This window comes from Pinus tabuliformis, chromosome X, assembly GCF_031772625.1.
Source record: "Pinus tabuliformis cultivar Carrire ecotype Pingquan chromosome X, CPIR1, whole genome shotgun sequence".
In the NCBI taxonomy this organism is placed as follows: Eukaryota; Viridiplantae; Streptophyta; class Pinopsida; order Pinales; family Pinaceae; genus Pinus; species Pinus tabuliformis.
In genome coordinates, this window is record NC_142308.1 from 199,307,906 (window position 1) to 199,323,057 (window position 15,152).

Below are 15,152 nucleotides of genomic sequence, written 5' to 3' on the forward strand. Positions count from 1 at the left end.
TTTACGAAGTGTCATGTGTCATTGTTTCAATCTTCAGACCTGAAAATGATGCACAAAAAACTACAGCCTGTCCTTTTTCTAAAACTCCTGATGAAATTTCAATCTGATACTCAGAGAGAAAGTTATGACGATTTTCCCAAGGTCTGATGTTTGGGATGTAATTCGGGAGCCTGCAAAAACCCTAACTTCCTTAGATCATATCTATGACAATATAGCAAGACAATATTTGAAATTCAGACCTGAGAGTCAACGCGATTTCGAATCAAATGGGTTTTTTTTTAAGCTTATGAAACATCATAGAAACAAAGTTATAGCAAAAATTTCACGATGAACTGTTTGGAGCAACGAAACCCTAGAATCCAAGGCTCTCATACCAAATGTTATGAAACCAACTCACAAAAAGATAGAAAATTTAGATCAACGCCTTAGAAATCAGCCTCTTCAAGGAGGAAACCTCCATTACATTACACAAATGAACAATTCTTCATTGATACAAATGACTAAACCTCCTTTCTAGATATAGGAGTCTAAGGGGTCACAATATAATCAAAGCTGACATAATAATAATAATATAAGGGCACAACAATAACAATAGGGTGCTTCTATGGGGCACACTAATAATAATATTGGGACCTTAGGGGCACAATAAAAACAATAAGGGCTACAATGACAATAGTAATGGGGGAATCACTAGTATTATAGAGACCTAACAAACATGGTTCCTTTTCATATGGAGACCATGGTTGACGATGGTTGAGAATGATTGACCATTATTGATTTTCATATTGAGGAAATATTTGTCACAATGTGACATTCAACCATGGTTGATTTTCATATTGAGACAGTCTTTGTCACAATGTGATGTCGGACCATGATTTATTTTTATATGGAGACCAACTTTGTCACAATGCGATGTTGGACCATGGTCGATTTTCATATTGAGAAAATCTTTGTCAAAATTCCATGTTGGACCATGGTTGACCATGATTATAAACCACGCAGATTTATATTAAACGCAAGGACTAATATTATAAGCCCTATGAATATTTTTATACCCTAGGAAAATGAACCCATAGATAGATTAACCCAAGGGATTGATATTATAAACCAAAGGGTATAATAAAACCAAGCGATTAATACTAAGAACCCAAGGGATTATAAGCCCAAAGGAATAATATTAAACCCACAGGATTCATATTATAAACTGAAGGTATATAAACCTTAAGATAAATATTTTTAACCCTAGAATAAACATGGTTAACCATGGTTCATTTTCATATTAACACAATATTTGTCAAAAATGCAATGTTGGACCATGGTTGAGCATCGTTGATTTTCATATAGAGAAAAGATTTGTCACAATGCAAAGATGGGACATGGTTGATTTTCATATTAAGAAAATCGTTGTGACAATGTGGCGTTGCATCATGGTTGACCATCATTATAAACTCAAGGGAATTGTATTAAACCCAATGATTAAAACTATAAACCCTATGAATAATATTACACCCTAGGAATATGAACCCTTATATTAATAAACCCAGTGGATTGATATTATAAACCCAAGGGAATAATAAACCCAAGGGATTACTATTAAAATCCCAAGGGATTATAAACCCAAGAGAATAATATTAAACCTAAGAGATTAATATTATAAACCCTACGTATATAAACCCCCAGATAAATACTATAAACCCTAAAATAAACATGGTTGAACACGCCTTAGCATGGTTCATTTTCATATTAGGACAATATTTGTCACAATTCGACATTGGACCATGGGTGACCATTGTTAATTTTCAGACTAAGACAATTTTTGTCACAATGTGACATTGGACCCTAGTTGATGATGGTTAATAATGCTTATAAACCTTAGGTATATAAATCCTAAGATAAATTTTAAATACTAAAATAAACATGGTTAACCATGGTTCATTTTCATATTGAGACAATGGTTAACGATGGTTGACAATGCGACGTTGGACCATGGTTGATTTTCATATTGAGAAAATATTTGTAACAATGTCATGTTGGGCAATGGTTGACCATGATTATAAACCCAAGGAATTTATATTAAACCCAAGGATTATTATTATAAGTCCTATGAATTATATTTGACCTTATGAAAACAAATTCTAAGATTAATAAACCCAAGTGATTGATATTATAAACTAAAATTATTAATTCTAAAAACCTAAGAGATTATAAACCCAACGGAATAATATTTAACCAAGAGGATTAATATTATAAACTCAAAGTATATAAAACCTATGATAAATATTTTAACCCCTAAAATAAGCATGGTTAATCATGGCTCATTTTAATATTGACACAATCTTTGTCACAATGCGACGTTCAACCATGGTTGACCATGCTTGAGCATCATTGATTTTCATATAGAGAAAATCTTTATTACAATTCAACGATGGACTATGGTTGATTTTGATATTAGGAAAAACTTAGTCACAATGCAAAGTTGCACCATGGTTCACCATGGTTGACTATGATTGAGCATGGTTGACAATGGTTGATTTTTATATTGAGACAATCTTTCTCACAATGCGACGTTAGACCGTTGTTGACCGTAATTGACCATGATTGATTTGCATGTTGAGAAAATCTTTGTCAAAAACACAAGCGATTAATATTATAAACCCTAAAATTTGCGTTCTTTTAAAGATATTATTATATATTTTAAAAATTTAATATATTATTTCAATAAATTCATATATAAATATAATTTTAAAATATTTGTAAAAACTTCATTAATAATAAATTAAATAAAAAAATTATATAATGAAAATAATCAGCAAAATAATTTAACAAATAGAATATTTTGATAATAAATAGAATATTAAATTAATAAACAATAATAAAAGATTAAAAAATTTAAATTATTTTTCAAATTTTAAATTTTATTAAATAAATTAGTAAATAATAAAAAAAAATTAAGTTAAAAGAAATTATAAATTATTAGTATGATATGAATAAAAATATTTATTTTCATTCATAAAAACCTTCTCCATATCTCATCGTTTGGTTTTTAGAAACCTTACTTCATAGCTCCAACCTTGTCAACTTTCTTTGCACTTTATTCACAAGCAGCATAATAGATTCTTGTTATGTAATTTTAGTTATGAGAAACATAATCAGAATTTTTTAAATATTACTTTCTTTGCACTTTATTCACAAGCAGCATAATAGATTCTTGTTATGTAATCTTAGTGATGAGAAACATAATCAGAATTTTTTAAAAATATATTTAAAACGTAAAATATAATCTTTAAAAAGTATAAATAACGAAAGAAAATATTCTTAATAAAAAATGCACGGATCTTTTACCCAATTAAAAATTACAAAACCACATAGTCGTCTTTCGTTGGATTCCAATGGAAATATCCTATTTAAATTATGTCTATATGAATAAGCTTCTTTTTTGAAATGTGAATAATATAACATAGATCTTGAGTACATTTACAATTAAAAAAACAAGTGTTTAAATTTGTTAACTTATTAGGAGCATCACTAATATAAAAGTACAATAATATCGTCATTTATACAAGTCTAAAACTACATAGGCATTCTTTTGTAAATTTATTATTTGAATATACTTTTATTGATGATATGGTGGATAACTAACCAACTAAAAACAAAAATTATAACAATCACTGCCTTCAATATCATTAACCAAAATCAGTAGACCCAACACTTGTTCAATATCATTAACCAAAATCACTCATCTATTACGTAAAACTATGTTGAGAGCACATAACTCAAATTAAGATGATCTGTAACATAAATTGTGGAATTTTATCATATGTTATACCACCATAAATGTGGGAATTTTTTAATCTCCAAACAAATAATATCAAAAGATCAAATAATTTTTAATGCTTCATATCTACAACAATATGTTAATCTCCAAACAAATAACAAAAAAAAGATAAAATAATTTTTAATGCTAATTAGATGCATTTTTTAGTTCCATCCTGGGAGGTATTAACTAACCGCGACTAAGATAAGCTGTATATTGGCCAAGAATGATCTGATTCGTGCTGGATCTGTTTCAGAGAAAAACTATGTGAACCCGAACGACGAGTTCAAACTCGGATTTCGAAACCTTAAATCTGTGAACATTTTTAAATGAAACCAACGCTATAGACTTATTCAAACCGGAATTCAAATGTGAATTTGCCAGGAATTGTGAAGTGGTTGGACCTGCTCGAATTGAATTTGTGGTTTAAGCTCACCACATTGAACATGCATATCCAACGTGAAACATTGGATCGTTCTTAACCTTGTTCTCCTAGTCTTCTGGCTAAGCTGCTTTCGCTGGATCACAATCACCATCCAATTGCCCAGAGAATACACAATTGCAACTCTCCCTTAAATCTTGTGCTGATGATAAATATATTGATATATTTTGCAGTCCAGGTCAACCAATACATTTATCTCCCTTAGAAAATTCACAATCACAATTGATATGAATGGAACGAGGGATTATGTGAGTGAATGTCGCATTCTTGAGTGATCTTACCAGAATGAGGCCCACATGGCGATGTGAACCTCCGAACAATGAAACAGAGATACGATGGTGAACAGTTTGAAGCAACAAGCAATTGAACAATGCTATGGTGTTCAGAACCAAAACGATTCACATTCTATGCTGCATAAAAGTATGACAATGGAAAAGTGTCACCATCATTATCTAATCAGGTGAATTATGGGTTTAGAAAAGCGTCATTTAAATTGATATCCATCGTGCACCATCGTGGTGTATAGACAGTCTCTGCACAGCTCTGTTCACGTGTCCTTTCGATTTCATGGGCCTCCACGTTACCGACGGCAAGAGGGATCGACCCAATAAAATTAAAAAAATAACATGTTCCATACAACTCGTGGTGCAATCTCAACCCTCCATCACCCGTTTAAACGAAGAATATTAGAAAGATATTCTCTTTGCAGCCAATCCCGCCATCATTATAGTTAAAAAAAGAGTCAGCAGCGTTACATCCACTTGAGCGTGAAATAGGGGAACCTTCAGCAAATTATTATTATCATTTTAAAATAATAATTATTTCATCCTAAATAAAATGTTTCCTTACCTTAAATGTTTTCTTCTTGAAACTATAAATTACTTTTAACTGGGTACATTCTTATTATTCCCATTTTCCATCATTCAACATTGTTAATTACTTTGCATTCAAACACAGTAATAGAAAATAACTACCATTGAAAATTATTTGGAGTTTAACACTCCATAACTGACAATGATCGACTTTGGAAAAAACTACTATTAATATTGGGGAGCAACAGAGACAAGGTATGTTGTTTATTAGATTAGCTCAAGTTAAATATTTGAATGGTCTATGATTCCAACTACTCTTTTCACATGATTGATATGAGAAATTGGAAAAACTAATAGGTGTGACAATAGAAACAATAGAAGAAAATAGTTTCAGATTGATTGCAATGAAGATTGTTTGTAATTGACTATATTCTTAGTATTCACATTTTCTATCTATCAAAATTGTTACATTGAGACTTTGCACTCAAAATTTGTATTTCATCATTTTTCATCGTTCAAGTTACTAGAAGTCTCTCTCATTTCAACAAACGGAGGTAACTAAGCAAATTTTAAATTAATTGACCAAATTAATCTTAGACATATTTAGCATATTTAAAATGATCAAAATAATTAGACGTTCAACAAATTTTGTATGAGCGCGCACGACTGAAACCAGCCTAGATCCATATTAATGCTCGATCTATTAAGCGCCGAAAGGGATCAAATCTCTCGGGGTGCAAACCTTTCCTCAAGTTTTGCACTCAAAAAATAAGTTTGCACCTCGAGAGATTTGATCCCTCTTGGCACTTAATAGATCCGGTGTTATGATGGATTTAGGTTGGTTAATTATAATTGCTATTATTATCCATTAACAATAATATTATTAAATAATTATACAATTATAAAAATAAAATAATTTTAAATATTAAATAATTTTGAAATAGTAAATTATTAAATAATTAAATAAAAATTTCATTAAATATTATTAATAACTAATGAATAATTTATTTTTTTTATATAATAATTAAGTAAATAATTATTTTATTAATTTAAAATAAATAATTATTTTTTTGTATTATTTAATGAAATATAAATAATAATAATAAAAACAATAATGTTTATAATAATTTACTATTATTAATCCAAGGTATTGATGCTAAAAACCTAAAAAATTATAAACCAAAGTGATCTGAAAATGGGGCACTAAAGGCTTCTTGTTATGCTTACAAGAATCTCTCCCACTCCAAAGCTTATATATTCCCAAGACCTATGCTTATGATTGACAATGTGCGGAATAAATAACTTGAAATAGGTGTATGCTTGTGTTTGATTTTAGACTGTTCAAGTGCTTATGTACATTTGCTTATACTGATGTAAAACACACATAACCGTAAATACAATGCAGCAAATAAGCAAACACATGAGGCAACACTATAATATGGAGTTCTCCCTGATATCTTGGGCTACGTCTCCTTGAGCTCTAATTAACTCGACTAAGCTCTTTGGGATTATGGTAAATTTCTTTTCCAAGTTCCACACTCAACTCCATTGGTTTACAACTGAACCTATGGGTTTAAAATACCATCTTATTCCATTGCTTGTCCATACTCTACAAACAGATCTAGGCTTCTCTGGACTAGATTCCTTCAATCAGCACTCTGGGCTATCTTGAGTTCCTGGCTTGCACCAACTCCCTCAGAATTCTTTTCTGTCTTTGGAATTCCTTCTTCTGTCTTCAGCACACATCAGACACCAGCAACAGCTTGATCATTTCGATCTCTTTGATGTTCTGACTTCATTACAACTTCATGGCTTGTAGACATCCATTTGAGCTCTCTGGCTCTATAGCTTTGCCTCCAACCACTAGTGGCTATGCCTCTATCAAGCGCTCTGGCTCTGCGGCTCTCTGAGCTTCCCTTTGAGCATTCACTAAGCCTTTTTCTTTGCGTGAGCCTTCCTCACTCCGCAGACTGCCCTCCTGGCATATACTGAGCTTTCCCTTTGGACCCCTTAGATTCAAATAGCTCTGGGCTTCTCCGAGCTGCCTCTGCGCATTACTCTTGGCCTCTGTGTGCCTTCTGGCTCTCTGGCTCTTAGCTCTTAAGCTTCTCTGGCTCTTCGACCCTTAAGCTTCTCTGGTTCTGTGGCTTCTGTCCGTTCCCCTGTCCTCAATCATGAGGAATCATTCCTTTCCGTCTCTATGGCTCTCTGCGTTTTCCATAATGCATTTTTGTTCCACAATGCCCCCTGATAGCATGGCACAAAAAAATTTAAGAATAGGAGTAGTTTTCAAGTGAAAAGGAACCAACGACCTTTCTTCTGTCGTAATCCTGGAAATAGCAATATAACAGAAAATACAGGCAAAACTTGTGTGAACACATTACGATCCTTTAAGCCGAAACTCAAATAATATCAAGCCGACTCTATAAACCTCTCGGGTCCGTCCTAATATCGCTTATCGCAAGTCGCACAGTGAAATGCTTAAAACCCAATACACGGGAAACACATAGAAAATCCGTAATTCCGGATTTCAAATTATATTCAATCGCATTTATAAACCCATCAGTTCCCTACTCTGATCGCAAATCGCAATCGCTGCAGGCATGTGTCAACAACCTTTTATGTGGTTCGATCCACTGATCGCCAATCGCCGATCGCTCCGATCGCCGATATCGCACATCGCATATCACATCGGCCCAATTCATTGTGTCTCTGCTCCTCCGATCACCGGATCACCGATATCACACATCGCATATCGCATCGGCGTGGGTCTATACGCTTCCTTTTCACTGTGCCGGTCGCCGATATTTCACATCGCATATTGCATTAGCATGGGTCTATACACTTCCCTTTCACTGTGCCGATTGCTGATCCGTTGATCTGCTGATTGCAATCGCAAATCGCTTATCCAGGGTTCCGATATCGTTTGAAGGCCTTCCTCCGATGCGATATATCGAGGATCGCTATCGGGGAGCCCTGAAGGCCTGCTGCTCCGCCCTTTGAACCTTTCTGATGCGATTTCCTTAAGGAACACATATAAAGCCTTAAGCTCACTTTCATAAGGATTTTCCTCATTTTCTAAGGATAATGGGCAATCTTCTTTTTGCAATAACTTCTTCATTCGACGTCCATTTTAGCCCATTTAAATTGTGTTAGATTCAAAATGAAGATATCTCTGCAATGAGACTATTTTCAAAATCACCCAATGAATTTCATTTTTCCTCTATGAGGAAAATTCATAGACTTAGAAGTCCATGTTAGATCCACTTTGGATCACGCCTTCCCACTAAAAATCTTTTGGACTCCAAAAGACTGTTATACTGATCTGAACAGTAAATGAGAGTACATCACTGTCTTCTTTCAGCCTCCATACACTTGCCTTGCATAGTGGCTCTAAACCAAAGCCTTTGAACACTCCCTTCCTGGATGTTCTTGTCCTCCTGGGAAGAACTCTTTTCCTCCTTGACTTCATGCAGAACTCCTGCTAAGAAGGTTACAGAAGGTAGTTTGAAATTCTCTGCCTTGATCATTGGTCCAAGGTGGCTCAAACTAATGTGAAGTTACATCTGCTTCACAAAATTTTCATTTGTACCTATTTGACATACTGTCAACAACAACTGTTAACAACAACAGGATTATAGACAACAATTGGATGGCCTAAACTCTTGCTTCATCAAAAGAAATAGATTTCACATCTTGTGAACACCTCCATGTCTTTACATTTGCATACAAATGATTGACTAGATAACAAACCAACAAAACATGCCTTTAAAACAATTGACCCTTCAAGTCAAGCATGTAGAAAAATAAACAATTGACCCTAAAGTTCTTTTTCAAAGATGAAACACTTCATCATTATCTCCATCTTGGAGACCAAATCAACTTTTTCCAAGTAAATATCGCATTACATGCATGTTTACAACAAAGTAATCAACCCTTCAAGTTAATCACACATACATGTTTAAATACAAGGAAATCATCAACATCCCTGTGTTCATGCACATCATTCTCATGCATGCATTTCATCCTTCAACTTTCGCTTAAGTACACTGTACCTTCGAAGCTAAAATAAACATAATGTTGCAGGAATAAAGTGAGTCTCCTACTCAACTTTTCCATTCACCTTCTTGGTAGAATCCTGCAACTTGCATTCCATTAACAAAGAAATGCAGATAGATGCATTATATAAAATAGGCATGCAATCTTAATTGGATAAGAACACTAACCATTTCTTACAAATCCATTTCAAAGATCTTTCCTTTGTCTGCACATCAACATCAACATGTGAATCATCCTGAAACACATCAATCATGGAATCTTTCTTTCCATTCCTGCCATTTTCTCTTTCCAACTTCTTCAAGTTTCGTGGAAGCATTTTCGGATTCAGAGTCCAACACTTTTCAGCAATGTGTCATTGCTTATGGCAGTAAGTGCAACACATGTGCATCCTCTTGAATTTATGATTTGCCTTGTCCAATGGACCTTTGGCTTCTTCCTTCCTTTCCTTCAAAAGTTTCTTGTATGTGGCCATTCTCTTCCAACATCTAGAAACATTATGGTTATCCAAAACATAAAAGGAACATGCAATTCTTTTCCCATACTTATATGGAAATTTACCATGCTGAACATAATCAAAAGGAATATGATTAGAACCAAATTTATACCTTTCCTTTTCACCTTTATTGCCTTCATGAGGAGGTGAATTAAATGAAGAAGTAGCTCCCTTTGGAACACCATCAATCTCTTCTAGGCTGTCAGAGTTTCCACAACTCTCTGGTTCAAGTGTATGCTGATATACGCCTTCTTTCTGCAAAGTATGCTTCACGTTATTGTATTCCCCAAGAATACAATCTTCACACTCTTGAGGTAGAAGACCTGAAATGAAACTCCTTCTTGGAACTATTTCAATTGTCTTCATGGCAGCTTTGGAACTTTCTCCATAAGATTGTCCATAGCCAAGACCCAAATACTTAGGCCTTTCCTCAACTATTATTGGCTCAACAATACCCTGTGCATGTTTACCCAAGCCTTTTCCTTCATAGCCCATCTTGGACATTAACTTGGACCCTATGCGTTTGGTATGTTTTTCAAAAGAACCAACATAAACATTCTTAGAGGAAATTGAAGACAAACTGGAATTATTTACCTCTTCTTCAAGATGATACTTGACTAAGGCTTCTTTGGAAACAAAGAGTTGTGTCTCCAACTCATGCATCCTTTCCAGGTTCATATTTGCAATATGAAGTTGTTCCTCCATTTCCTGCAATTAGTTAGAAAGCAACTGCTTCTCTTCCTTCATGGAATTCAACTGCTCTCATAGTATGATGCTCTTCCTTCCATCCTCATACATTTCTCTCACCATATCCATCATGATGAACAAGTTTTGCTTCATGTCTTCATCAAAGAATCTTGTGAAGAAAGAAGAATTTGAGGACTCACTTGTAGAAGTTGTCATTATCAGAATGAACAAAAGAACTTCAAACAAGATTAACAAAGAGCTTATTCAAGAAACCTTTTGCAACAAACCTCTTGTGCTTCAAGGATTGCTTTGAGGTCCTTTGGGATAAGAAGAATGCCTTCAGCCCTTCTTCCTTCTTGTCCTCTCCTGGACTTAGCTAACAATAGCTTTCCCTTCACCTTTGCAACTCAAACAACAGTCAGTTTACAAACAATCAAACAGTCTGAATTTGACTATTTGAACACCTTTCAAGTCAAAGCAAGAAAATAGATTGCTCTATCAATGAAGCATTCTAATCTGATACCACTTGCATCATGATACAACCTGCTCTAGTATAACTTACTCTGATATAACTAGCTCTAATATCACCTTCTTTGAAGGTGGGGTTAATCAACCTTTAGCTCCAATGCCACCTGATCTGAAAATGGGGCACTAAAGGCTTATTGTCATGCTTACAAGAACCTCTCCCACTCCAAAGCTTATATATTCCCAAGACCTATGCTTATGATTGACAATTTGCAGAATAAATAACCTGAAATAGGTGTATGCTTGTGTTTGTGTTTATACTTTTCAAGTGCTTATTTAAATTTTCTTATACTGATGTAGAACACACATAACAGTAAATACAATGCAGCAAATAAGCAAACACATGAGGCAACAATATAATATGGAGTTCACCCTAATATCTTGGGCTATGTCTCCTTAAGCTCTAATCAACTTGACTAGACTCTTTGGGATTATGGTAAATTTCTTTTCCAAGTTCCACACTTAACTCCATTGGTTTACAACTGAACCTATGGGTTTAGAATACCATAGTATCCCGCTGGTTGTCCATATTTTGTAGACAGATCTAGGCTTCTCTGGACTAGATTCCTTCAATCAGCGCTTCGGGCTATCTTGAGCTCCTGGCTTGCACCAACTCCCTCAGAATTCTTTTACTGTCTCTGGAATTCCTTCTTCTATCTTCAGCACACATCAGACACCAGCAACAACTTGATCATTTCGATCTCTTTGTTGTTCTGACTTCATTACAGCTTCATGGCTTGTAGAAGTCCATTTGAGCTCTTTGGCTCTGCAGCTTTGCCTCCAACCTCTGGTGGCTATGCCTCTGTCAAGCGCTCTGGCTCTGCGGCTCTCTGAGCTTCCCTTTGAGCATTCACTAAGCCTTTTTCTCTGCGCAAGCCTTCCTCACTTCGCACACTGCCCTCCTGGCATATACTGAGCTTTCCCTTTGGATTCCTCAGATTCAAACAGCTCTGGGATTCTCCGAGCTACCTCTGCGCATTACTCTCAGCCTCTATGTGCCTTCTGTCTCTCTGTTTCTCAGCTCTTAAGATTCTATGGCTTTGTGGCCCTTAAGCTTCTCTGGCTCTACGGCTTCTGTCCATTCACCTGTCCTCAATCATGAGGAATCATTCCTTTCCGTCTCTATGGCTCTCTGCGTTTTCCATAACACGTTCTTGTTCCACAATGCCCCCTGATAGCGTGGCACAAAATGCTTTAAGAATAGGAGCAGTTTTCAAGTGAAAAGGAACCAACGGCCTTTCTTCTGTCTTAATCCCAGAAATAGCAATATAACAGAAAATACAGGCAAAACTTGTGTAAACACATTACGATCCTTTAAGCCAGAACTCAAATAAGATCAAGCTAGCTCTATAAATTTCTTGGGTCCATCCTAATATCACTTATCACAAGTCGCACGGCGAAATGCTTAAAACCCAATACACACGAAATACATAGAAAATCCATAATTCTGGATTTCAAATTATATTCAATCGCGTTTATAAACCCATCGGGTCCGTGCTCTGATCGCAAATCGCAATCACTGTAGGCATGTGTTAACGACCCTTTATGTGGTTGCAATCCACCGATCACTCCGATCGCCGATATCGCACATCGCATATCGCATCGGCCCAATGGACTGTCTCTGCTCCTCCGATCACCCAATTGCCGATATCGCACATCACATATTACATCGGTATGGGTCTATACACTTCCCTTTCACTGTGTCAATCGCCGATCATAATCGCAAATCGCTTATCTAGGGTTCTGATATCACATGAAGGCCTTCCTCCGATGCAATATATCATAGATCACTATCGGGGAGCTCTTAAGACCTGCTGCTCCGCCCTTTGAACATTTCCGATGCAATTTCCTTAACGCATATAAAGCCTTAAGCTCATTTTCATAAGTATTTCCCTCATTTTCTAAGGATAATGAGCAATCTTCTTTTTACAATAACTTTTTCATCCGAAGTCCATTTTAGCCCATTCAAATTGTGTTAGATTGAGAATGAAGAGATCTCTGCAATGAGACTATTTTCAAAATCACCCAATGACTTTCATTTTTCCTCTGTGAGAAAAATTCATAGACGTAGAAGTCTATGTTAGATCCATTTTGGATCACAAAGAGAATAATATTTCACTGAAGGAAATAATATTAAACCTAAGGGATTAATATTATAAACCCTAAGATAAATATTATAAACCCTAAAATAAACATGGTTGACCAAGGTTTACCATGGTTTATTTTCATATTGAGAAAATCTTTGTCACAATGCGACATCGGACCATGGTTGTTTTTCATATGAAGACAATCTTTGTGACAAAGAGACGTTGGACCATGGTTGACCATGATTGACCATGGTTGGACATGATGGACCATGGTGCATGATTGGACCATGGTTGATCATGATTGACCATTGTTAGACCATGGTTGACCATGATAGACCATGGTTGACCATGGTTGATCACGATTGATCATGATTGAACCATGGTTCACCACATGGACAATAATATTTAATTAATATAATCCTTTTAATTAATATTAAATATTTTAAAATAATAAATATTTTAAATATTAAAATATTAAATATTAAATTAAAATATTAAATACTAAATGTTAATAAAAATAATACTAAATGTTTAATACTAAACTATTAATAATATTAAAATATTAAATAACATTATAAATATTAAATATTTTAATTATCTTATATTAAATATTAAATATTTTAAATATTAACATAGTAAATTATTAAAAATATTAAATAGTCATATGTAGACAAGCTTTGCCACAATGCGACATTGGACCATCGTTGATTTTCATATTAAGCAGATCTTTGTCACAATGTCATGTTGGACCATGTTTGGCCATGAATATAAATTGAACAAATTTATATTAAACCCAAGGATTAATATTATAAACCCTATAAATAATATTATACCCTAGGAAAAGGACCACTTATATTAATAAACCCAAGGATTCATATTATAAACCAAAGGGTATAATAAACCTAAGGGATTAATACGAAAAACCGAAGGATTATAAATATAATGGAATAATATTAAACCCAAGGGATTAACATTATAAACCCTAAGCTAAATATTTTAAACCCTAAAATAAACATGGTTGACTATGGTTCATTTTCATATTGACACAATATTTGTCACAATGTGATGTTGGACCATGGTTGACCATAATTGAGCATCATTGATTTTCATATAGATAAAATAAACGTCACAATGTGACGATGGACCAAGGTTGATTTTCATATTAAGTAAATCTTTGTCACAATGTGACGTTGGACCATGCTTATAAAACCAATGGATATATATTAAACCCATGGATTAAAATTATAAACCCAATGAATAATATTACACCTTAAGAATATGAATCCTTATATTAATAAACCCAACGTCTTGATATTATAAACCCCAAGGGAATAATAACCCAGAGAAAATAATACTAAAATCCAAAGGGATTATAAACCAAAGGGAATAATATTAAAATAAAGGGATTAATATTATAAACCCTAGGTATATAAACCCTAAGATAAATACTATAAACCCTAAAATAAACGTGGTTGACCATGGTTTACCAACATTAATTTTCATATTCAAACAATCTTTGTCACAATGTGACGTTAAACCATGCTTGACCATTGTTAACTTTCATATTGAGGCAATATTTGTCACAGACATTGGAGCATGGTTGACCATGATTGACAATATTTGACCATGGTTGACAATGCTTTTAATCCCAAGGTATATAAACCCTAAGGTAAATATTTTAAACCCTAAAATAACATGGTTGACCATGGTTTATTTTCATATTAAGACCATGGTTGACGATGGTTGAAAATGGTTAACCACGGTCTATTTTCATATTGAGGTAATCTTTGACACAATATGATGTTCAACCATAGTTGAACATGATTTATTTTCATAATTATACAATCTCTGTCGCAATGATACGTTGGACCATGGTTGACCATGATTGATTTTCATATGGAGACAATCTTTGTCCTAATGCGACGTTGGACCATGGTTGATTTTCGTATTGAGAAAATCTTTGCCACAATGTCACGTTGGACCATGTGATGAGCCCCAAAAATGTACAATTATTTGGGCTCATTCAACCTCCTAATTTGACTTAGTCCACCATTCTCATTTGTTTATTGCATGTTTTTGATTATTTTTATGTTAATAGAGTGAATTTGGTTAGTCACTATGCCAACAAGTCTAATGGGTGCTTTGTGTAGCCTTTTTGGTCAACTTGGAGACAAAATGGAAGGTCTTAATGAGCACTTGGCAGCCAAATTCGTGGGAGAACAAGCTAGAGGAT